Here is a 26802-nt window from a genome sequence, read left to right as displayed (position 1 = left end):
ACTGCTCGATGGTTGGCCAGTTATTCATATTTATAGCGCTTTAATTTTATCATAAAATCTTTGTTATGATGTAGAACTTTACAGTACTTTGAGCAGAACTTTACAAATGAACTCACATTGGAATCCAGACCCTGATTTAGTTTTTTAAAATGTATTCTCTTCAAACTTGTCCATCCCAGGCCTCTTTTTCTCCTAACTGGCCCTTTATGGGTAGTTATGGTTTGACATATACATTTACATGCATGTGTTCAAACTCCTTAACATCACAACTGCCATGTGGAGCCTGTGTTTGTATTAAAACTTGCAACTGGGGTGCAAAACTGTTAGTGAAACAGTTCTAAATGAGTGCTGTGTATATGTCAACTATAAGAAATAAGCCACTAGCTGTATATTGCTCACAAATGAGGCGGTGGTTTAGGAGGTGTGTATTTATGTAGTGATTTTCAGTCGTGTTGACCACTCTGGGGAAGCTGGGAATACAACCTTCCGATCAGGTAATGACCGTATCAGTTAAGCGAAATTCATTTTGGTGTGGATGTTGCTCAAAAAGAGAGGCCACATTAAAGGAGAAGGAGGAAACTTTGCTTACTTGGTGATCAGTATGGTCACAAAAGAAGTTTCTTTTCAGACATGAGTCAGTTTTAGGGTGGTTTGTTAAGGGGAGCTTTAGGTGTTAAAAAAATGCATGTCAGAATTATTTCTTTTCTGTACCACTGCGGTGATGATGTGGAAAAAGATCAAATTGAAAGCATCTTTGAAAGTCTTCCAATAAATTCCACATGATGATCTTGTTCTGGCCACAGCGTATTATCAGAGAGCTGCTGTCAGGGCCTGCACGTTGCATTAATCCATGTCCCAAATAGTTGAGGGTAGTATGAATAATTAGCACAGCAGAGCCTGTGAAGCGAGGGATCTCCTTACCTTTTAGGTCCTCAGGTTTCCTTTCATGTGTGAGGTGTCCTGGAGGTCTGAGCCATATTTTTGAGAATCATTAGCTAGTTAGGTCCTCTGAGAGGACTCTTATAGTTCCTCTATGAAATATTAGACACCAAGTGATACTTTGCTGTCACTTCAGATTATTAGAGAGGGAAGTTTGGAGTTTTTTCAAAGACATATTGGAACTAATATCTTATAGAGAGGGCATTTGTGTGCTGGTGTGGCAGATTATTCTAGTATAAACCAGTTAAAGTAAATGGTATTGATCTCCACTGAGTATCCTCTGTTTCTCTTCCTCTCATGAAAAAGAGATATAGAAAAAACACTTGTATGCTGCTTTAATTTCCATCTGATCCTTTTGTCCTGTAATCTTTCCATGACTCGTAGGATGCAACTTTTAACTGATTTGTTCTGGTCTTTTAATTCCTCCTCCCCATTTTCTCATTTCTGCAACCCCCCACTTACCCATCCTTGATACAAGGAGCCTTTCTACTGTACTACATGTCATGTTCTCTCCTCTTCTTTCATCCTATTTTCTTAATTCTCTTCCTCCAAACCTTTCTTTGATCCAAGTCGCTTCCTCCTTTTCCATTTTCCCCTCCTTCTGCTGACCGCTGCAGAAGCTTTTGTCTGTGATTGTCATCCTGAGCTTTGTGGGCCTGCATCTTATCTCCTAATTACTGAACGCTGCTGCCTCGTCTGCAGCATGTCGTCACTGGTGGAGGGAAAAGCATGAGAAGAGAACAAAGACTTAAAAAAAATAGGAGTCTTAAAAGCTGAAACAAAAGAAAATTCTAACAAGGATGGTTCTGAGATGTTTTGTAAAGTCCTCGTTATTGCAAATAGCAGGTTACTTTGCTGAGAGAGGAAGCCTACATGCATGATGACAGGGCTGCCACAGAGTTGTCATGTGCCTGCCGGCTGAAAATGTCAGCGTATAATGGTCTAAAGATAATAAAAGTACAAGCATCTCCAGTTGTATCAATTAATTTTAAAGGATTGTTGAAGAGAATTTGATGAATCAGTTTCATGCAGCCCAGAACCTGAACCAATCAGAATTTAATTTTGGACTAACTTTCTAAGTTTGGGTATGATTGTATTGAAGAAATGAGATGCTTAGGGCAGCTGTGGCCCTGCTTTATGATTGTTAAGCTGGTATTACATTTTAGTTGTACCAAACAAATCTAGGCTAGTGTTACATTAAGACAGGGCAGCTCTGGCTTTGACGCCCCCCATCAGCCTTCAGGTCAATCAATATTTCTGGACACTGATGCACTCTGAATGCCGCTTGAAGTCTCAAACCAGCCACACAGATGGAGAAGAAATGAGACCACATGCACAGAATATTTCTGCTATCTTCCATCTGAATTATTTTCATTCAGACAGATAAAATCACAGCAACACAAAAAACATCTTATCAGGGGAAATATAGTCTACTTTATTCTGTGCTCTATATATTTCTGTATAGAGCATATTAATTAAATTTCCTTTCTGGGGCCAATATGTTGAATCCATAATAGAGTTTTGTGAACATATGTCTGCTTCTATACTCAAACAACAACAAGCAAGAACATTGTTGTTGTTTGTAGTAAAGGAAGAATCACAAATGACTAAGCTTCACTGCTAAATGTGGATGAAGTTTGTTTTTTGCTTTTTTTTTCTTTCATGCCCACCCACTTGTGTAACAGCTGTCAAATCAATCAAACCTGCAGCATCGATCAACAGATCAGTTTTAATCCTTTTAGAGGATAGTTTGTTCCAAATGAAGCATCTGATTGGACCCGGTAATTACTGAACCTTGTTGCAGCACGCCTTACAGTTCTGTCATGCAGCTCTTTGTAAAATGGAAAATCAAAACATTTTTATTCTACATGTGTGAGGTGTTTCTTTGCTTGCATTTAGATGTAAATTGAGCACAAGAATCTTTGCAAATGGACCCACAGTGAGAATGTGGCATGAGCAGCAAGCATTAAACGGCAGTCGTGAAGTGTTCCAGAAAAATCATTCTGACATCTAACTCTTGCAAAAAGGTCATAAACATGAGCAAAAATACATTAAAAAAATCTGTGTATGATTGGGAGTAATTTTGTGCAAAGAGAAACTTTCTAAACGTTCCAGTAGTTTGTTTGCATTTTTCTAAATTGCAGGACTGAAATGTCGAGCAATGCTTTGCCAGGTTCTCACAGACTGACATGTAATTTTTTGGTTAGTTTTACAAAACAAATGGATGTAAATAGTCTCGTCTGTGTGCTGCAACCTGCAAATAACAGCATTTTCATAGAAAATTTGGGCCTGTATGATGACTGCCAGTCAAATAGGAGTCATTTCACTAAATTGTTAAACTGGAACATTTTGTTTCTGAGAGAAAATCTGCCACATATTTTTCCTAGAACCTGCCTCTCTCTTCTTCCTGCTCCCTTTCCTCCTCATTTCATCATGTTTTTAAGAGCTTAACTTCTCTGTAGTCCTGCTCACTTAAACAGGGATAGCTATCAAGTCCAAAAAGCTAAAAATCAGCAATGTTTTTAGTTCTTTCAAGTGGGATTAAATTAATGGTAGTTAGTCTATGACTGAAGCTATCAAGGGGGGAAAGGGGTCTGATTAGTATCCGCCTAACTTTTCCTTTAGATTGCTGGACACTAATATCAATCTGGTTGTGTCGGTTGCACAGAAAAGGTCTTCAGTATGGACTTCTTTTGATTTACATCAGCTCTGTCAATCAAAATGATGCTTTTTGACAGATGTGTGTTTTTATAATAACCAGGACTTAATTTTGCAGTTTTTTGTGACTCATTTTCAATCAGGTTCTTTTTGCTGGAGGGAATTTCATGTATGGAGGCTCATTTGAATTTAAAAACTGTCCTTAAGGTTAGATACTCATTAGTTTGTCTTTTCTTTTGATAAAAAAAATAATTAGGAGTGAACATTATGTGGCTTTAATAAAATGGGCCTTCAGATCAAAATCTCAGCTGTTTAAAATTTGAAGACATGGATGATGCAACAGGAAAGATGCTTAACATGCAGATATTTGCTCAAAGTGATAATCGATAAAATATTAATATATTTTTTGTTTTGATGATTTTTTTTAAAATCTATATTTATGTTGTAAAGTTTTGGTTAAAAAATCTATTAGTGGTCTTAGAGGAGTTTCCTTCATCAGTGAAAATGAATATAATGCATAACTGTTTAATGTAATAGTTTAGCATCCAGGCTTTTAAAATGCTCCCAAAATTACAAATCTTCTGGTTAATTGTGTTTCAAATGTATAGAGGAAAATTAATTATACAGTTACACAATCAGGAAAGAATGATGAATCACCTTGAAATGTATTTTTGTAAAAATAAATCATGAAGAAAACTAAATAAGTGACTTAATCTGCAGTAACTGTAGTTTTCAGTGATTTAATGCACCTGCTGATTGTCAGGAAACATGAGAGCTGTCAGTTAAAATGGCGGAGAGGATTATAAATGCCACCTACAAGAAAGTGATTCAACTTTTCAGTGTGATTTCCAGTCAGCAAAGACTAAATACAAGCCATTAAAGGAAGATGTCAAAAAATCAGAGCATAAAATGTAAAGCAAAAAGTCTGAAAATAAAAAATGACGACAAAAGAAATAAAAAAGAAAGTGCTGAAGCTGAAGTCAGTGCTTGTGTGGGAGATGGCTGGGACCAGCTGAAGAAAATGCCTAATCAGTAGCATCTGAACAGGAGAAACCAAAGCAGAGATTATGCTGCAACTTTGGCTTGATTCAGGTCCAAAATGGTAAACTCAAGCAAATTTCTACAAACACTGATTCTACGGGTGTGACATCAGGTCATATAGCAACCATCTCTGCTGTAGAAAGATGGGAAGACGGACATTTTGGACTGGTGGTGACGAAGCTGTTTTTCAGGATAATGCGTCTTGTCACTGCAGAGACAATAAAAATATTAATTACTGAAGTCTATCAAAGAAATAATCATAATAGTCAGACGAGCTCTAACAAACAATTGTTTATTTTAGGTTTGTGATTTATGGGAGAAAAAAATGCTGTTAGATAATTTCTTTGGGTTTTTTTTTCAATAAGATTTTATGCCATGTGCATTTAAAGCTGCAAAATCTAAGAATCTTTTGCCAGAGAATTTATTTATGCAAATTAACAAACTTTCTACAACGGATTAAATGCCATTTCTTTCATGTTCTCTGTTCAGTTCTCTGCACTCATTACAAGCTCTTTTCAAAGCCTGAGGTCTGAGACAAAGAGGGACGGAGCTGCAGTTCTGAAAAAAAAAAAGAATGCATGAAGTTTGAATAATACAAGGAAAGACTCAAATTGTGCCATAAAAAGATAAATGCATTGCTGACAAATACAAACTGCCTCCCCCTTCTTTGTTTTCTCGTACCAGGCGATAAATTTTTATTGATCAGCTGCTGCTGTGGGATCAGAGAAGACTGAGCTGACATGAAGCCTTTCATGTTCTGCCATCTCTGGGGCTCCATTATTACAACCAGCCTTCACCATGGAGAGCATAAGGGGCAGAAATTAAGTTGAGGTTTTACTATTTTCAAGCTGAGAAACTGTTTACAAGATACTAAGCATTTGGGGGAACTTGTAGACTCTTGAGAGAAATATGCAAATTAAAGCATAAAAACAACAAAAAAAAAAATCCTGCCACAAGGCCTGCACATCTCCAGTACATTAAAACAATGAATTTGTGTTTGTTGTGACAATTATCTCATTGCTCTGAGCTCTGCTGCTTAGATTCATCAGCCTGAAAGAGAGGCATTGTTACAGAACGAGGAGTAGGGAGGGGGAAAAATTATAGAAAAGTAAAACAAGCTGCATTAATCTGAAGGCACTGGGAGCTGAGAACATTCAGGCCATCTGCCACAAACATAAATAACGTTGCTGTATTGATGAAGATGATGCAGATGTGTCAGCCTGGAGTTGGATTCAGCAACAAACTATCAGAAAAGAGGCAAAAGAGATGTAATGAGAGAGGCGGCTACTGAGGTTACTGCTGTTCTAATGAAAAGTTGGTGTACGGAGGAGCAAAGTTGCAGGTTCTGACCACCTATGAAAATGTAAACTTTGGTTTACCTAAAGGTAAACTCCCAGAAGGGACCTCCATTATTATTATACATATGAAGCAGAGAATAAAGACGCACAGAACTCCAGATACAGGTTTTCTTTTGGGGGCCTTGGTTTCCCCTCGTTTATTATCAGGAAAATGTCATTTTGGCTAGATAAAGAATAAATTAAGTGGGCTTGAGGCACATTGACAGAAGCCTCTTATTTGTCAAAGTGAAAACCTGGGGCAAAAATATGGCACAAAGAAAAAGCACCAGTATAGGAAGATGGGTAGAAATGTGGCGGTACAATGCTGGACAAACAGAAAGAGTAGTCACCACACTGGCTCTAAACATCACTATCTGCCACTCTGCAAAATATCTATCACAAAGCTTGCTTTTCATACCAAAATATAATAGTATACAAGAACATATTACACAAACAAAATTACAAAACAGTAATTGCAACACAGAAATGAAACTATTTCCTACCTAAGACACACAACAACCTTCAACACGCATGTGTCGACCTCTCATTCCACCACCATCAACACTCCAGTGACTGCACATGAGCATCCTGCTTAATGATGCTTTTCCAGTTCTTCTAATTAGTTTCCCAAGAGCACCCTTCAACAAGGAGACCGCCATCAAGACGGCAATATAAAAACTTGTTTAACTGTTTAAAAAGAGGGAGAAATGTTATGAACTTAGAGGAAATGAAATGTTTAGCAAACCCAAGGTACGGACAAATGTTAAGTTTCACTGTATATCTGTCACTGGTGTCAAACTGTGGAACAGTTGTTCTGATTAAAAATGAGTTCTACTTTGAAATCACTTAAAAGAAAGTACATAAAAATATAGTAATGAAGTATCATGATAAATGGCACGCAAAATATTTTGTGGGTAATTTTTACATGTTGGTCTTACTATTAATTGTGGTGATGATGTAAATCTTTTTTCAATGGTAATTTAGTTGATTTTGGTAAATTGGTAACATTGTTTTAGTAATGGGTAGGCATTTTATAAGTTACTAGCTTCTGCCTACACCCTTTCGGTTTTTTGTTTTTAAATTCTTTTTTCTTCTTTCTGTAAAATGTTTTTATTTACTTTCACTATGCCGAAATAAATAAATAAAAAAAGAAAAAGAAAAAAAAAAGGAAAGCAGGGTCTATCCAGATAATTCTTGGCCTTGGTGAAAACTGTTGATTTGAACTTGGACAAATGGTGGAAAGAATCATTTCAGGCTCTCCTTTTCCTTGCCACTATGTCCTCCTCTGAAACAGTAGATTTGGCAAATAAGCACAAAGGTTTCTTAAGTTGTTAAAAAAAACTCCCTAGCTGTATGGGGTCAGGGGTGGACAAGAGTCACCACAGGATGCTGGGACCTCTAGGTATTGTGGGGCTGTCTTAAATGACACTGTTGGCAGGGATTGCCGACCAGAGTTAGTGATCCCTGCACTAGACGCTCCATTTACCCTCACAGTCAGTTCACACATCATTTAACGTCAGTAAATAGCAGTTTGGTGAACACTGCATCTTCGGCCACAGTTTCCTTCAGCACTTGGCCAAGATTAAGATCTTATAAACTTTTCTTTAAAGGTTTCCCTGTTTGCCATCCTCTCATCAGTTTTATGATATGAAATTGAATGAAAAATACTTTCAGGAAATTTCAGTGGTGTTTTTTTAATGAATTGACATATTGTTTAAAATTTCTCCTCTTGTAAATGGTGAAAGTTGCCTGATTTCCAGACCAAAACTACAGATCTGGTCTGAACATGGTAAATAATGCATCACCTAAAATAAAATCTCTGTAGATGTTTACATGAAGATGGCAGCGCAGGCACACGTTGAAACTCCTGGTTCTCGGCTATTTATGTTTGTTTTGATGTTTTTGTTCTTGTTTGCACCCGTATTTGTAAGACTGGAAGCCTTAATCCAGTACGGAAGGGCTGACCTGCTGGAATTAGGGGAAAACTACGGTTTTCCTTCATCATTAAAGCCAGATTTTATTCCACCCGAACTGTAGCGGCTCACAGAGGGCCTCACCACCCACCTCCTTCGGTGGCCCAGGAGACCGAGTAGATGCCATAAACAAAAGAGAGGCAAGCAAAGTGGGCTGCCTGCCAGGATACATGCTAACCCACACAGACAGGCTCTGCCCAGTCTCCTCGTCAACACCAGGTCTCTCGCCAACAAACTGGAGAAATTTATCTGAGAGTCTTTTTACTTATGACAAGTGTGTGTCAATCTTAACAGACACCTGGCTGGACAACAATGTCCCGGCGCAGCGGTGGAGCTAGCGGGAGGCTCGCTGTTCTGTGCCAACCGAACTGCAGCTTCGGCTAAGACCGGCTTAGGTTTGGTGCTGTACGTTAACAACCTGTGGTGTACAGCTGAGATCATTACTTGAACTTTCTGCTCCTCTGACCTGGAATATCTGACACTGAAGTGCAGGCCGTTTAAACTGGTTAGAGGACTCTGCTCGATCGTGACCTTAGCGAACTCAGCTGTAGAGTTGATCCCTGCCTACAGACCTCTGATCTGCAGGCCCAAACCCACCACCAGAACCATTCAGGTTTGGACTGAGGCGGCTTCCTCAGCCTTACAGAACAGCTTTTGAGTACACAGACTGGGTAGTGTTCAAAGAGGACACTGATCTAGAAGAATATATGTCATTTGTGGTGTCCTATGTTCACTTCTGCACTGAGACTACCCACAAAGACAATCACTGTTTTCCTCACTCAGAATCCTGGACAGCACAGTTCAGTCCCTGCTAAAAGCCCAGGATGCAGCCTACAGAGCAGGAGAAAAACTGGCTTATAGCAGGACCTGCAAAGACCTTAAAAAGGGCATCCAGCTGGCAAAACTCTAGTACAAGCAGCAAATTGAGGAGCACTATAATGACAACAGGCATAACATGTGGAAAAAAAAAAAAAAAAAAAAGAAAACCATTATTGGGGAAATTGCTGAAAGAATTGGGAAAGGCATCAAGACCATCACAGAGTACAAGCGCAGAGACCAGCAGGTCAGCCACGACCCCAGTCTGCCTGACACCTTAAACAGCTTTTTCTTTCACACTCCAAGCAGCAGAAGCACTGTTCACCCTCCACAACCAGAGCCTCAGCATCAGCTTCTTACCAAGTGACCTCCACCCTGAGGAGGATCAACAAGGCTGCAGGTTCAGATAAGGTGTCGGGTCGGACACTAAAATCATGTGCAGACCAACTGGCAGAAGTCTTTCTGGAAATCTTCAACCTGTTTTTTGCAGCTTTCCATGTTTTCTGTCTGCCTGAAATCCTTAATCATTGTGCCTAAAAAAAAATACAACCATTACCTCCCTCTGTGATTACTGTCCTGGCATTCTCACCCCAGTAATCATTAAGTGTTTTAAGAGGAATCCTCCTAAAGCACATTAAGGACACCATCCCTGTCGGCCTGGACCACCTGCAATTTGTCTACAGGGAGAACCATTCGATGGAGGATGCTGTCTCAATAGCACTTCACAGAGCCCTGACTCACCTGCAGCATCCCAACACCTATGTTAGAATGTTGTTTGTAGACTTCAGCTCAGCCTTTAACACAGCTCTCCCGGACATGCTGTCCCTGAAGCTGCACAACCTGGTCGTGTCAGCATCAGTCTGCACCTGGATCATTGACTCCCTCACCAACAGGCCCCAAGAGGTGAAGATAGGAAGGTCAACATCTTTACCACTGATCCTCAACACTGGAATGCCACAAGGTTGTGTGCTCAGCCTCTTCCCCCTCTTCACACAGGACTGCTCTGCCATCCACCCCAATGGGTCTCATATCCAACAATGATGAGACCCACCACAGAGAAGAGGTCCAGAGTCTCACAAAATGGTGTTCCATGAACAATCTGGTTCTTATCAACAACACACCAGAGGTCACAGTAGATTACAGGAGGTCCAGGAAGACTGAGCATGCGTCTCTCTGCATACATGGAGAGGTAGTGGAGCGTGTGGACAGCAGGAAATATGATCATTTCTACCTGTTTCGGCTATAGATGGTCTTTTTGACCGAACTGGATTTTGCTCTGTTGTATTTTTAGATTCCCGTCGTTCTATCGTTTTTCTATTAATGTGATGACTGGACTGAATTTAAAAAATTCTGCACATCAGGCAGACCTCCAGAGAGTACTCCAATCGCTTAAGAAACATGGAGCAGAGTAGTGGTTAGGCTGCGTACTTCTCCGAGCAAGGATACAAGTCTGTCCTATGATATGTTAATATTATTGTCCTTTCCAATAGATATTTCTTTGTAGTCAGTGAGCTGGCCAGCACCTGTCTGCGCCGATAGAGAGCATTAATAAGCCCAGCGACATATGAATCCAGTGCATTGCAAAATTAAGAACTGTTTCCTGCGTGGAACCGGGTTTCAATTCCCATTCTCTACCTGTAGGTAGGTATTGGATGTTTCCCTCTGCAACACCAGATTCAAATAAATAAATAGATCTCCAAAAGCTGGTTGTCAAATTCTGTTACATAGATCGTTATAGCCCAGTGTTTCTCGGTCCTGCTCCTCAGGACCCATTGCCCTGCATGTTTTAGATCGGAGATCACCAACTCCAGTCCTCGTGGGCCACTGTCCCGTAGGTTTTGGATGTTTCATCGCTGCCACACACCTGATTTAAATTAAATGGCTCTCCGACAGATTAAGTTCTGCACAAGCCACTTAATGGCCAATTTATTAGCCAGGTGTGAAGCAGCAGGAAAATGTTTAAAACCTGCGGGACAGTGGTCCATCGAGGACCGGAGATGTTGAGCTCGGTTTACACCTGGGTGAAATGACTAGCTCACTAACAGGCTTGCAAAGAACTTGATGAGGGCGTCCATTAGTATCGTTCTTGGTTCGTTACAAATGACTACAGAAAAATAAAAACGGTAAATAGCGTTTAAGCAGCAGTGAAGGTTGCTTGGTGTGTTTTTAGGGAAGCAGTTATTTTTTTGGTAGTCAATTAAAGATGGTCTTTAAATAAATTCTTAAACACACTGTGGGAAGGATTGTTCCATTATCCATATTCTATCTCATTGGTATATTTATAAAATGTATTGTTGATCATTTTTATATTTAGTATTTTCTCAGTAAACTTGCTGTCTTGCACATTCTGTTTCTAAAGGAGCTAAAGGATTTTAGCTTGGTTCGTCTTTGTGCTGCTGCAACAATGCAGTTGGTTCAACATTGAAGCATGAATAAAAGTATTTTTCAGATGTTTTACGCTCAATTGTAGACTTTTTTTCCCCAATCACAAAAGCAAACAACTTTTAGGAGTAGCTTTTCAGCTCTTTTCAGTAATAAAAATCTTTTAGCTGCAGGCTAAAGAAAAGTCCAAGTTCAGCCAGAAGCATAAGCTGACCAATTAAAACAGAACACATGAAAGGTTTTCTTTCTAAAAAAAACTCTTCATGTAGCATTAATTCCCTCCAGTCCTTATACTCCCACTTCTTTCCAAATATGCTTCTCCCTCCTCAGCACTGACTCTGAACACTTTCTCTCTTGAGTCTGATGTTTATAGTGACTTTCAGAAGGAAGCAACAAAGCATGAAGTCAGTCCGGGTGTTTGGCAGTCTGAAGTCGGTTCATAAATAACCCAAAGGTTAGCAGCAAACACCCAATAAACCAAGTCTGTTTATTCTACTAATGCGTGCTTAACAGAAAGAGACAGTATGTAAACGCCTACACCTTCAACATTAGTGAGACTGACAGCAGTTTCTGAATGATGAGCTTTATATTTATATTTAACAGTTACTGAAGTGTAGAGGTCACATTGGTCTCACTGGACATAGCAACCATTTCAGATTCTATGTGATATCTAACAGTTTGATATATTGAAATACAAAGTTTGGAAATGCAGGGGTGATACAAACCTGACAAAAAAAGATTCAGATATGTGCAACTGAATAATCTGACTCAGAGCTCCTCTGAGCTTCTGTATTGGATTCGAAGTTATTTTGTTATCATGATCTCCTCCACTGGGTCTGCACTATTTACCATCCAGGTGACCCGCTCAGATTGGACGGCTTGTTCACAGAGAACGTCCCTTTTAACCACCTGGGTGGAACAAACAATTTAGTCTGTCTGCAGATAAACTTAGATTTTTCAACTTGATAAAAAATGTTATTTGGCTTCATTTGTTCAGTAGATAACTTCACATTAATATGATTCCTCGAACAACGGCTGATATTATTCTTTTCAGCGGATGTAGGTAGGCAGCGAAGTTCTGTTCCAATCCAACTAATTATCATTATATGGTGAGACCTCCAATGGACCGCCGCTGGTCATCACTTCTCTCCGGGTCAAAAATCAGATGTCAAAAGTCAGAGGTGAACATTGCACTCCCCTGTGGCAGATGCATTGCATAAAAACCATACCAAAATAAAAGACGCATGGGAGTCATGCTTGAAATGGAGGTAACTATTTCATATGTAAGGGGATCAAAATGGGCCTTAAGTGGGGCCCTATGGTTTTCACGATGCACAAAACATAGACGAAATAATGGAATTTGACAATAAAAATGGAATTGGTTGTAAATAGCGAAATATCATGGAATTTGCTCAAATGAGGCAGAATTTTTCATTCTCCCTACTAGACTGTGTTCTAGGATGTCTGAGCTAAATAGAACGGAAAAAGCAGGACAAGAGTCAAAGCACTGCAGCCTCATTTCTGTGTGACATCACCTGTTTTTATCACATCTGTCCAGAAAATCATGTGTTAGGAACGGTTAGAGACCAGCAGAAACACCAAAGTTGTCCAGGAAATAAAGAAATGCTGTCCTTAGTGGCTCTAGAATAAAATGAAAAGCTGACTTCTGGTGAAGCATTAAAAACATGGAGGAGAAAATGAGAGCAGCTTATTAAACTGTGTATGAGCTGCAGCTGAAGGCTGTCCTGAAGGAAATCCAGGGAGATGCATCAGTGATGTCAACAAACTACTTGTAGGAGAGACTGCCACATTTAAGAAATAAAAAAAATTCTTTAAAAGGAAAAAAAAAAAAAAAAAAGGATTATTATGGTGCTAAATTCATCCGGTTTATCAGATGGCTCCTGTAGGCTACAGAAACAGCAGTTCCTTCATGCAGCCAGTGCAGATTCAAAACCCCCAGTCTTTTCCAAGTCTTGCCTTTTGCTGCAGGTAACCCTTCACTGTCTCATCTTTCCTCTTTAGCAACTGTCAAAGACCTCTACAACTAAAATAATATCTTTAAGAAAATATTTCCTAATTATATACATCCACCACATGACTAGACACGTCCCCCTCTGGAAACAACGTGGTCAGAGTAAAACAGAGAATTCATGGGGGGGTATTATAGAATCGGGGGGGACTAATTTTATTGGACCTTAATTAAATATGTTAACACAACAAACCCTTTGCTTGCTTGGAAAGTCCGGTTCTTTTGGAAGGTATGAATGTGCATCTGAACTTTGATGTGCATCAAAGAACACCTACAAATGTTGGTCTGAACCAAATGCAGGAAGCAGGTTACAATTTATGTGGTGGAAACTGAGCGAGTCAGTATTTTCTTGATGCAGCGGCACCTTTTAGCAGGGAAGGAAACGTTATTTAAAAGGTCAAGTGTGTGAAAGCAAACTCAGACCAGCTGAATGTTGCAATCCCCAAATGATGCCGGTCTTACCAAGTCTAGGACTACTAGGTATAAAAAATTAAATTAGAGCCTGTGTGCCATGAAGTTTCAATATATGTCATTCCAAGTTTCCTTTGAACTCATGAACATATATTTTTACCTAATATTGCAACTACTTTGATTAGTTGTGGACTAAGAGCCCTGGTTACTCATACTTGCATGCTGTAAAACTTTTTCCCCTCATTTTGTTGCCAGGGACACATGGGATTTGAGTAAAACACTTTCACACAATCATTAGAGCTTGACCTAAATTAACGAGGACAACTGGCTTATTCGTGGATAGTAATGCTAAAGCTGTTTCTGCTGCCGTACACTTTTTTTTTTCCTCTGCTTGTACTTCACTGCAAGCACATCCCTCCATCACTGACTCCCTTTTTTGGCTCTCGACTTTCCAAGTCTCTTCTACTCCACTCCTTTCTTATGCTCTTCTTTTTCTGTCCATGCATCTGCAGCTCTCCCACCACTGTTTAAAGCAGGCCTTTCAGCCCATTTGCCCCAAGGTGGCTTCAAGTAAAATAAACTGAGTCTTAGAAAGACGAGTGTGAAATCCCAAAGACTGCCTGCAGCCCTAAGCCTTCAATCCAGTTGTACAGTGTTTAGTGTCATTGTGTGGATATGCTTCACCCTCAAAAAACATTCATAATTGATGGGATTTTATGCAGAGAGCTGCGTTATATATTGTTTTAGACAAGTGAGGCTCGTCATTTTCATTTTAATTTATTGTGGTGGTGTTGACATCTCTTTTTTTTTTTTTTTACCCTGTCCTGTCCAGCATCCTAACATACAGAACGGTGGTCTGTGTGCCATATTTTGCTTGACAGATTTGCTCTACCAAGGGAGACATGTTATATACATGGCTGCCCTTGATATTTTTATTATTTTTATTGTAATCTTATTTTCATTAGTCTTATATGTCAGTGCCGAACCTGACAGGGAGATAGAGGAAGAGAGAGAGAAAAAAAAGGGAGAAAAGGACAGGATTATATTGTGGAAATAACAGTTGTCTATGCTGCCCAGAACATATCACAAAAAAAAAACAACATAAACTACCACAGTACTACATGATACCGAAAGAAAAATAGGATGATGATGATATAAAAAATTACAATAGTCATCAAACGTACCTGCAGATGAACGTACCAACACACAAACATCAGCTACATCTAGTGAGAAGCAGATGGAGAGACGAGCACGTTTGTGAGCATGCACGTGTTAATATGCATGTGTGGCCATGCAACAAGGAGGAAATGTGTACCCGCAAGCATCAGCGGGGGACGGGGGGAGCCCGAGGCCCCAAAGGCCAAGCAGATCCACAGAGTACCAAGCCGGGGCAGCCAAAGCAGACAGAGCAGCGGCCCACCCGGACCAGAGCAGAGGGGCCCCCAGACCGGAACCCCCAGCGCGACGGGGCAGGGGCACCGGGCAGCCCAGGGCGATGGTGAGCAGGCCCAGCGGGCGCCGGGCGCTGCGGTGCGGGCCCCACGGAGGGCAGGCGCCCCACAGGCCCAAGGGCCACCCTTTCCCCCCAGCAAAGCCCCACCCAGGAACCCGACGGGGCCAGACCGCCCCAGGCAAAACCACCGTGGACCACGCCAACCCAACACCAAGACTAGGCACCCCAGGGACAAGAACATGTCCGCAGGTCCCCCCCCCCAAAAAAAAAACCCTCTTTACCCCCCCCCCTTACCCCTCCACCCTCAGAACCTAGATGGCTTTTACCCAAATCTCACTTATTTCTCAGTAAATTTCTAAAAGAAAAAGATTCTGCAGGAATTCCACCCCAGAATTCATTATAAAGTCCAAGCTGAATGCATTGTATACGAGTAGCTTAATGCCCTTTTTTAAAAGTTTTCAAATATCTGCAGTAATGGGTGAGTTTAAAGAGCATCTCCACTTTACATTACGCTCTGTGCATGTAACATTTTACAAGGGTGTTGTAAAAGAAATTTTTATTTTTGGTCAGGAATGAATAAACTGTTGCGTTTCATGGATTTTACAGCTTTTAAAACTTTCTCAACATAATGAACTGCACACAATTAGACAAAAGATCAAACGCAGACCCAGTGCTGACAATAAGTCAGCTGTTGATTTAAAGAATGAAAACGCTGAAAGGTCTTGCATATTTCAGGAAGCTACGTCAAGTGCAATCATATCTTGAGATATTTAAGGTGGCCAGGATCATTTGTATATAAACCTTCTAATACAATGCGAGGTGCTTTACAGACATGAATTAATAGTCCAAATTCCATTCACTAAAAGGAAGCAACAAACAAGAGATCTGTGATTTAAAAATCAAACTTCATTTGGCACAGACCTTGGAGCTGTTTCAGATAAATTTATACAAAAAACCAAATGCTGCCTCCAGTATGCTGAACTCTGGCAACAGTAAGAGCTGCACTTAAGTATAAAATAAATTCTGTGCTTCTAACTTATTGTAATGGTACACTGATATCGAATGTGTTCACTCCTGGAGCCGTTGTTGCCTCGCAGTATACTGAGGGTAAAAAAAAAACACATCTCAATTTTTTTCCCCCACCCTGGGGCATCATGGGACGGTTGTTATACTTTAACCCTCAAGGGACTCAGGTATAGATGGCCGTTTTTGCATACTTTTAAAATTATGCTTATATTTCACCTTAAAAATAGTTTACCCTGCCTTGTTTGGTATCATTCTTTTAGGAATAATCTCACTTGTGAATTAGCTTCTTTTTTTTTTTTTTTTTTTTACCGAATTGAATTAAACATTTGGCCAAAAATCACACAAAAACACAAAGTCGGAGTGGAGAAAAAATAAAGATTTATTACTGTCAAAACCACAAACATATCTAAAGAACCATTTTTTATAACTTAGAATGTAAAAATAGATGGTAAATAAAAATCAGTTATATACAGTTATTTACATTAAAATGCAGGTAATACTCTGGTATATGTATGTATGAGTATTTACAAAACTATCAGACATCACCACAAGATGCCTCCCAAATTATTTTGCTTGAAAACAGTCTGTGACCTCTGTATACAGCAGATACAATGAGGAGCATCAGGACCAAAAGTTCAGCCACACAAAGCACCAGAGGAACTGGTCACTCTTTAAGTGGCTCACGGCACACAGTTAATGCTGCTATTCACCTAAGTTTCTGATCATTTTGATTCTATTTCTGACATGGTTTTGTGTATTTCCTCTTCATGCTTTGTGAAACTTTGTGTTATAGTAGCACAATAAATATTTCACAAATGCATTGAGCTGAATGAGGCAAGCTGATTGACAGGTTCAGCTTGTCTCTCGCAGGGTCAGTAAGAACTAAGAGGCAGTAATCCATCACGCACTGCTGGGATTTCACATTACGACTTCATGCCTATACTCCCAATTATTTGCTGCCAAGGGAATATCAGACTGACACACACCAGGGGTCCCTCTACACTTGAATGTTTGTGTATGTGTCAACACACACACCGGGCAATTAGATTGATGGCAGTCGGTGTGGCTGGTTGGGGATAGAAGAGCACACATGCCTTCTACCCACCACTCAAACCAGTCACCATCAATCGGCTAATTGCTTTACGCTTCAACTCACTGAGTTTGAGGATTGAATCACTATTCAATTAGAAAATGGAACTGCTCTCCATTGTCCCATGAGTCTGAAAACAGTCACACATGCACCTATTTTCTACACTTTCTCTCTCTGCCTCCTTGGTAGCCATGGTGATGGAAAGGTAAATGGGTGCATGAAATCAATCACATATGATCAATCATATAAAAGTGCAGTGTTGGGCAGGTGGAGTACTTCCCACTGATCCACCTGGAGCTTCCCAGTTTGTTTTATAAGTTTTAAATTTTTAAATAACTTTAATGCATCAGCTTGATTTGAAATACTCAGTTGGGACTTTCACTGTAAATGAATGGCAGTGGAAACGTCTCTATCTTCTGTTTTTATTTGCTGTGGAAGTCAAACTAGCTCCAAGGCAGTTATCAGGTTGATCAGCTGATGGAAATCTGATTTAAAGTTGCACTAATTTGTACTTGCTTTGTTTTTCAAGCAAATGTGAAACTTTTGATGGTCTCTATAGTGTAATGATTTGCTGATTATCAGTGTTTTCCCTGAAAACGTAAGCTTGAAGACATACTTAGCCCGTCTTTAGAAATTTTATCTGTGCATGAACAAATCTTGAACCAGATATTAAATCAGGCTTTATAAATTATGCAGCCAGATTGGCATCAATTGCCATTATTTCTTTGAATCTTTAGAAAACAAACACTGTTTATTCTTTTTTATAGACTCATCTAAATACTTCTCAAAGGGTTTTTATATAGCGAGTGTTGGAATTTTGAAGCAAAGGGTGCACAGCAGGGGTCAGTCCTGGGGCCACTTCAGTTTGTGTTATATAAGAATAGTTTGGATCGAAATGTCTCTAGTACCAGTTCTCACATGTGTGCTGATGATAGTGATGTACTTTTTAGTATTAAAACTGTATTAAGCTCTGTTGGATAAAGCCAGCTCATTTTGTTTTGCCACCCAGTGTACCTGTGCTTTTTAAAACTTGCTTTGAATCTGAATGCCAATTCACTGGGACTCAAATGATATTAAATGCCAAATCAAGGCTGTTAGCACTGCTTTTCAAGGCTTTGTGATTGAGTCAGTACATACACGGATAAATATTTAGGAATATTACTTTAGATTCTCTATCCTTCACATCCGGTAAAGCTGATTTTTTTTATTGGAATAGTTTTTCCTTTAAGAATAATTTGAAAAAAATAAATAAATAAATACACATTGTTTACCAGCAATATTTTGGCCATAATTACATGTAGGCTCAGAGGCACACATTTCAGAAACTGCCTCATCTTCATGTATCATTCAGAAGAAGATGCAGACTGAAGACTTTCAGACTTTGATTGGCAGGTGTAGGTCTGTGTGTCCTTTCTGATAAGCTCCTCTGTGCAGAGCCAATTTTTCTTGAAACTGAAAAGTCTACAGAGTGAATCCTCTCAAAAGTCAAGGGCACAGCATGAATATAAATTGAATCTTTTATTTTCTCTTCCATTCGTACCTTCTTATTTTAAGCTCAGATAAAATGTGAGACAACTGTATGATACAAGATTTTGCTCTGTTTTAAATGGTTTCTCATTTAATCAATAACCCTTGCACAGTAGAATAGTGTGTACTAGGACAATAGTTGCACAAAAGATATCATTTTCTTAAGCTTGTGCAACTACAGTCAATTCTGATGCTAATATTACAATTTAAAATGAAAAAAAAAAATCTTGAGGAAACCAGTATGTTTCACTTAAGTCATGTGGTGAAGAAAATGCATCTTTTTAGCATCATCATCCATCTGTTGTCGTAGTTGTCCATCACGCCTAAAATGTATGTAAATATAACTACAGATAATGCAATAACTGTTGTGCTTTATAATTATGTAACAAAACTGAGCAAATAAGCTGTAGTATTGTCAATTTTCTCAGAACACTATGCCATATTTACATCAGAAAAACCTAGGTGTGACACCAGGCATCACAATTTGCTGCAAGGGTAGACCACTGGTTGAAGTCAATGTGGCAAGAATTCAGAGATTTCTTCAGTGTCCTTGTACTTTTTCTTTCATGCTCCAATGTCACTAAAACCAGTGAGGAGTTCACCATACAGTGTGATCTTGGTGATGAAAATCTATTCTGGAGATGCCCCCTGCCCATTGTAGCTGTGACATATTCAGTGTGGCCCTGACACTTGTAACTGGGTGCTGCAGCTAATAATTCTCTAAATCAATTCAGGAATATTTGGACAGCATTGTTTAATCATTAACTGTTGCATTTCTCAGAAAAAACTGATCATATGTCACATTAATCTTTTCTTGCATGGTGTCCATCACTTCAGACTTTGTACCGCTCTATTTCAGCACATTACAAGCTCAAGTAGGACGTTGTTGTCGGTCCACTCTTGCTGATTTCTTAATGAAACTCCGGAAGCGCAAAAGGCCATTACAAAGCAGTAAATTTAATGCTTTCTACATACACTGCCAAACACTTCAGAGTTGTGTTGTTTTCCACACTCTGGGCATTTAACATCGTCACATAAAAAACACTCAAACTGAGTGCAATTAGAATCACTTTGATCTATTTAAGTGGGGCAACGAGAGTAAATATAAATAATAGTGTGGATAGTTATGCATTAATCCAGAATTAGACCACACTGATCAACCATCTGCCAGTAAGTCTAGTTAGAGCTGTACACTTTGCGTTTTCTATTTTCTTTTAAGAAAACAGTAATTATTATGCTTAATCTGAGAGTAAAAGGTTCATATTCTCTGTATGGGAGTTTATTTTCTTCATTTTATCATTTGTCCTTTGTCATTTTATTTACACTAAATATATTGGAGTCATAAAGTATGACTCCGGAGACAGATCCTTTTAACTGTCACTCCAGTCTGCAGACTTTTTCTCTGAATTCAGACTTTGGTCAACTGAATTCTTTAGAAGGACTGCGAGTTTGAAAATGACTTAGAAAAAATCAAGTGCACTAATATTTACTTGGATTGGTCTTTCTTGATAGAAGAATGTCAAAAGTCTGTAAAGACTTGAAATGGGGACATGACAAGACTCCAAATAAGACCGTTTAAGACATGATTGACAAGTCCCAGCCTGACCTCACGATGGTGCTAATTATTGAGCTTTTATGTCAGTGCTAAATAAAACAGGACCAACTGACTGAGCTTTTAACCATAAAGAAGTTAAAAGCATTCAACTTCCTTCATGTTCCAGTTACTCATGGGCTTTTAAGGCCTGGAGAGATGAATAGTAACAAGATTTATATTTTATCATGCAGTACAGTTGCAGCACTTCTGAGGTGGCAGGATATGCCACAAAAAAAATTATCATGGAAAAATCATAATATACCACAAAAGGGAGAAAAGTTTAAGAAAATCTTTGGATTGTGGGATGATCAGTAAGTGTTAAAGTATCAGAACACATATGGCACCCTAATAATCCAAACAATATCACAGAAGCTCCAGGATGTTGTGTATGACAGTAATGAGGATCCCCCACAAACATCTTCCCGTGTGGGGACACTTTTATTCTTTTGGCTGCTCCTATTAAGGGTCACAGTGGATCATTACAGAAACATTTAAATGTCTTAACTGGGATCCACACACCGGTGCAGTGTCCATGCCCAAGTAAACTAGTAGGGCTATGTCTCATAAAAATTCTCAGCACGATTTAATTCAAGCCTGCAAAGTTACAAAGTTAGTGGAACAGAGTGCTACTTTAAAGCTGTATGTTGGCAACTTTGGTGCAGTTAGTTTTCCTCGTTATTCCTGAGGGACAGTTGTCAACAGCCAGTAGTAACCAGATGGTTTCCAGGAAAACAATAATGCAGCTTTGTGGAGGCGAGGATGATGGCACTGCATCGATGCTGTGACAGAATGCAAACAGGAGCTTGCAGCCTACACTGACAGTCTACATGGAGAGTTTTCTGGCAAGATGAGATCACTTTCAAATTTTCCTACAGTTCTTTTGAGGCACAAACAACTTTACTTGAAAACTATTAGAAGTAGGTTAAATATGAAGTGTGCGTCTTGCAGATCAGCGGCTTGACAGGGCGAACAGAACAATACCACCAGAAACCATGAAATGGGGCAGTGTTGAGCAGTATAGCTGACATGTGACCAGTGAAATTAACGGGACGAAGCAGAAGAAGAAAATGAGCGTAACAACTGAAGAGATGGAGGAAGCTTTTGTAGAAAGGCTGTGTGAGTGTGTCAGGCTTTTTGGTTGGTTGCAAATGACTTTATAGTGGTGCATCCACCAAAGTGAGCTCTGAACTCAGCACTGCCTACTATTGGATGAACTGACTTAACCATGGCAATGTAAAAGATGCATGGAAGTATGACGTTTGAATGGAGGTACCTATTTATGTACGAAAGGGAGCATGCAGTAAATGGGCCTTAGGAAGTGAACATTACTCCTTTGCTATGCTAATTCTTTTGTGATTTATTTGGATCTCTACATCTGGGGCATCAATGAACTGATTCCCTCATGTAGAGCCCTTGGCTTTTCTGTGGTGGCTTCCTGGTAGTTTGGGTAGAAGCTCCATTCCCAAACTTATAGAATCAGCTATATTTGCATAATTTTCTGCTGGGATTTTAATAGTTTTTTTTATATTTTTTTAAAAATAACTTCATGTGTGCGTTCTACAGCCAGTTAATTAGTTTTTCATTTAATAACAGAGTTCAGATTTATCTTTTCATCAACGATGACGATGACAAATTTATTTTGTTGATGAACCTTTTTTTCATGACAACGAAATGGTGACGAGCTAAAAATGGCTCTCTGATGACGAAAACACGCAGTTACCAAAGTAAGGGTGTTGTTGCTCTTTGCTTTTTTGGAGAAATTGATTCCACAGTTAGCACTTTATCTGTGCCGTGCATCACCTTAAGTAGATCAGGAAGTATTTGCTGTTGGTTGGGAAACCTTCAAAGTCTAAAAGCATTCGTTTTTATTTTATAATTACTGATTAACAACAAGCTCACAATATGTTGCTATATGTTGAACTTATAGATCTACTATTTTCTTGTGTGACATTTTTGTATGATAGGGCATCAATTCATGAAAAAAGTTGAAATATAGAAATAAAAGGTACAGCACGGCAGCGTTGCATCCCTGTTGATGGGAAAGTCTCGGCTAAAGCTGTAGGTCTGGTAAAGGATCTGGTTATTATGCAAAAGCATTAAGGTTAACTTGTTCTATGAATTGCAATACTTGTTATAACCTGTTAGCCTTGATTCCACTTTTTAATACATATTATTGGCCTAAATGAATTTGTTAAAAGACTAATACTTTTTTTTATTTGACTAAAACTAGACTAAAACCTTTTTTGAGTTTTTGTTGACTAAAACTGGACTAAAACTATCAAACTTAGAAATGACTAAAATTTGACTAAAACTAATAAGTGTTTTCGTCATGACTAATAAAACTATGACTAAAACTGAGATGCCTATCAAAAACAAAAAACTGCATTGTTGCCATGTGTGACTTCATTGTAGTTTGAGAAGACAAACTGGGTTGCATGCAGAGCTTTTGTGTAGTTATTCATGTAGGCAGAATATATCTGCATGCCTGACAACTGGACCTATAGAAATGGGAGCAGAAAGGATAACCCAAGACTTCATCATCTGTCAACATCTAGACCTTAAAATAGCGACCAGCTGATAGGAGAATGATATTCAAGAGCTGATTCAACCGTTAATCTTCATTTATAATACCATCAATCATTAATTCACTGAGCCAGTCACTTGTGGCCGAGGCATTTTAGTCTGGAGAAAAGAGGTGGATAGACATGACGAGTAATCCACCGTAAACCTAATGAGCTCAGACTGATCCCACCATCAACTACTGACAAAACATTTCATCAGAGCATCATAGTTCAGCATCCGTGCTAGTGTGCTGCACAGTCGAGATCAAAGCCGGCTGCACAGGAGTGCAAATGCTATTACTCAGCATTTACAGTAAAAAGTAGGTCTCAAACAAGCGGCTGCTGCGGTTAGCATTTTCAATGGAAATCCCATTGCTAATTAGCCAAGAGATGTTGCAGAGTTGCATATTACTCTGTCAAATTCTGTAAATGTGCACACAAACACGCACAGTACAGGCCTGTGTTTTGTGTAATTAATCAGTGATGTGGGGTTCAGAGCAGAATGTAAAACAGTGGATTTAAATAGGCAGAGCACATATCAGGCACCACTGCTCTTGCATATATAACAGTCTCCACTTGGCCTCCTCTTCCGCTTTAAATAAAAAGCTGTATTTTCCAGCAATTAACAGGCTTGTCTCTGTGGGATGATCAGCTTGTTTAACTCATCGATTAAAAACTATGGCTTTTATGGCCTTGGGGGCTTCCAAGCTGCCATCAGTTTGAAAGCTTGTAAAAGGTCAACGCCAGCTCGGTAACCAGGGGATTACTGAGGCAAGAAAGAGGAGTTGTCTCCTGCAGAGAATTCCTGGTCCTCATGATGCCAGCAGAATGCCTTGACCATGGTGAGAAAGACTTCAGCTCTTTGTAAATCAATACTTTTGTTGCATTTAACATTTCATGGACAGTGTGATCCTCTGGCAGCACACAGGTTTTCATGGTTATAACAGGAGAATGTTTAACCCTCATGCATCATTATAGACATTTTGGTCCTAATGGACAAAGTTTTCTTCTTGATTTAACAATTTTTGCTGGTGGCGCACATGGCACTTTTTTTTTTTTGTAATACATTGTTACCTTAAAAGTTTTTGAATAACACTTATTTATTTATTTTTAATCAATAGAAACTAAAACTTTATCCATTTTGTCAGTATGATTACAATAAACAAAAAGAAAAAAAACTATCTCTCCTTTTTTTTTTTTTTTTTTTAAATATGTCGTGGATATTTTGGCTAATACAGGTTAGCCAAAATGTTGACCTTTGTACATTAGTTTTTGTTTTAAAGTCAGATTTAAAATGTACTTCCCTCAAGTCATTTCAGAGCAAGAACCTGATGAAAATTCTGCATAAATTCTGAAATTAAATAATATTTATCAAGTCATAAATGTAAATAAACTTGAATTTATTTGGTGACTTTAATTTTCTGATATTAAAGTACACAAACCCTGCATTTGTTTTTCTTATTTCACTTTTTGATGTAAAGAAGTGTGCAGACTACAGAAACACCACCATATTGCACTCTGTGCTTACAGAGTGTAGAGAAGCTACAGAACAGATAACCTAATTTAAAACATTTTGATCTTATTTTTTATGTTGCTGAGCAACATCACTACCAGCACAGAAACATTCAGTGGTCTCATCTGGAAATGTTGACAGGAAAGTTTGTTGCTGTTTAGAATTTTAACTTATTAACGGTCTTTATAATCATACAAATATAACCCTTTAGGAGGGAAAAAAACAAGTAGAAGTCTTAAAAATAAAGAAAAAGAAGTCATCCCTGTTTTACGGACAAAATTCTCAAGTTTCTATTAAAATGTAATGAAGCTTCAGGATTGTCGTGTCATTGTGGCTGAAGGGAGACTGAACCCCTGCAGACTAACATAACATGTCCACTTCAAAACCTGTTGGCAGGTGGTGTTTTATTAAATATGATGCTTCACACAAATGGCCGTTGCTGCCCACTGAGTTAAAAACCCACATCTGCACGTTTTTCATTCGATGGCTTCATCTGTTCAGATGCAGCAAAGTTTTTAAATGTTATTTGTATATTTGTAGCCTTTCTCTTCTCAAGTCCTCAGCCTTGTGTCAGACGCCTGGATGCTTAAACTGTGATTATTACCAAAATTGTGCATGCACAAAGAAATTTACATACACATCCTTTTTGACAGTTTGTGTAAGTAGTTTTCTTTTTTAAATATAGCACATCATAAGGCTACAGACTTGTACAAGCCAGATTTCCCCTCCAATTTTTATCCATGAATGACCATGTTTACCAGAGTTTTAATACTCCTTTAATTCCAAATTAAACTTAAATCCGCTTAAAAATGACCTTTTTTACTTCCTGTAGATGTAAAAACATCACGTCTGCCCCCATCAGAACCCTTCCAAGCCCCAGATCTAAAGCAGAATTAAAGGTCATTAAATATGCTTTCCATGTAAACCTCAGTTCAGAATTACGATTGCCATGTAAACGTGAAGGAGAAAAATACTTTCATTCTATATCAATTAATTCTGAATAATTCCGAATTTACACCCCATTTACTTTACGTCTATGAGGGTCCTGCTAAGGTAAAAGAAATTAATTACAAACACGAGGCAAAAACAATCAACTCAAACAAAACTTGAGAGCTGCAGGACGAAGAAACCAAATGCAGAATGTTATCTTGTGCTTGTGTGTTCATGCAAAATCTGAACAATGTGTGAGGTGCACACACTCTTTTTTTAATAATTCACAATAAAATAAGCAGCCAAACACCAGGAACAGATGTTGCTTTTTACAAACATATCATTTCGGTTGTACATACGTTTGTAGGCTAAAGGACTTCATATTATGAGAAACTATCATGATATGAAGAAATGAATAAGAACTTTTTAAATGAGAACACAAGTTAGAGCCATCTGCCTCCAGCCTTGTTTGTTGCTTGATGAAGCTGACAAAGCATGACTAAATGATCATATCTGTACGGATGGTGTGTAGACTATTATGGTTAACAGGACTGTAAAATGGCAGAATGCTTCCTGAGAAATTGGGCTGAAAAACGACGGGTGCAGCCATGCTTTGCACAATGATAACATGTAAACATTTTCACAGCTGGAGGCTCATCGCATTTCTCTAATTTCAGCCTCCTCTATCCAGAAATCATTTACAGCTAAATATTTTGGATATCTCATGTCTTTAAAAGGATTAGAGAGGAGGAAGAACCCACCATGTCTGAAGAAGGTGAAGAATGTTAAAGCAACACTACAAGTTTCTGAATTTGTGCTTCTGATTCGTGTTGATGACATTATGCATGCTCCTGAGTGGAAAAACCACACTTAACAACCTGGGCCGTCATGTGGCAGCTGTGTTTTGCTTTACATCTTGTCACACACCAGCAACTGGATACCAACATGCTGGTGGTTGTTGCCTGGACAAACCAGGCGGCCGTTGACTCCATTTAAACCGGGCATCAGCCGGTTGACCTGCTCATAACCAACAGCTTGTTTAGCGAGAATACCCATTTTGTACACAAGGGTGGAACAAACAAATCAGTCTGTTTGCAGTAGGGCTGCAGCTGTCGATCATTTTTGTAACCGAGTAATGCAGCGATGATTATAACAGATAAATAAATTGGACATTTTTCTGTTATTTATATTTAACTATTTAAGCTTATTCTAAGAGCTACATTAATACAAAAGAGAAAATGATAATGTATACAACAAATGATTTTTTTTTTTTTTTTGCAATAACTTTTTGAATGAATGAATGCACGTTTATTCGGTCCATCAAATTAAAAAAAAAAAAAATAAATAATATAACAGTATCAATCAAATTACTTATGTTGTCTCTTACATTTGCATTTAAGACCGAAAGGGTTTAGGCTGAAGTTAAACTTATTTTGCCTAACCCTGTACAATCTAACCATCATAAAGCTTCTGCATTAAATTAAACTAGTGAAAGAAAGAAGTGAAAGAATACAGTGGAGAA

The 26802-nt window shown here is 38.8% G+C and overlaps 1 long non-coding RNA gene across 1 annotated transcript in view; it reads left to right on the top strand.

The window, feature by feature from the left end:
* The window catches only part of LOC121634086, a 122519-nt gene that overhangs the window by 25379 nt on the left and 70338 nt on the right, over nucleotides 1–26802 (top strand). The window lies entirely within an intron of this gene.

Source organism: Melanotaenia boesemani, chromosome 22 (genome assembly GCF_017639745.1).
Source record: "Melanotaenia boesemani isolate fMelBoe1 chromosome 22, fMelBoe1.pri, whole genome shotgun sequence".
Taxonomy (NCBI): Eukaryota; Metazoa; Chordata; class Actinopteri; order Atheriniformes; family Melanotaeniidae; genus Melanotaenia; species Melanotaenia boesemani.
The sequence above is the reverse complement of the archived record's forward strand: the minus strand, read 5'-3'. Positions and strand labels throughout refer to the sequence as shown.